Below are 243 nucleotides of genomic sequence, written 5' to 3'. Positions count from 1 at the left end.
AGTCACAGGATTTTTTAAACTATAAAACAAAATGATAGGAAGTAAAAGAAAGCAGCAAAACGGTCTCTTTCTTATTTCAAAAATTGCCATGTATCCCAAAGTTTTGTAGAAGGTTGTTTTTTCAAAGGTGCCAGTGAAACTATAAATGATAAAGCCTTTCTGAAATTCATAATTTAAGTGGGCTTTTATTACTTTACATTTTGTATAGTGAAATGAAAATAGGAATAATGAAGAGGATACCAT

Source organism: Galeopterus variegatus, unplaced genomic scaffold (assembly GCF_000696425.1).
Source record: "Galeopterus variegatus unplaced genomic scaffold, G_variegatus-3.0.2 Scaffold3675, whole genome shotgun sequence".
NCBI classification, from domain to species: Eukaryota; Metazoa; Chordata; class Mammalia; order Dermoptera; family Cynocephalidae; genus Galeopterus; species Galeopterus variegatus.
The sequence above is the reverse complement of the archived record's forward strand: the minus strand, read 5'-3'. Positions refer to the sequence as shown.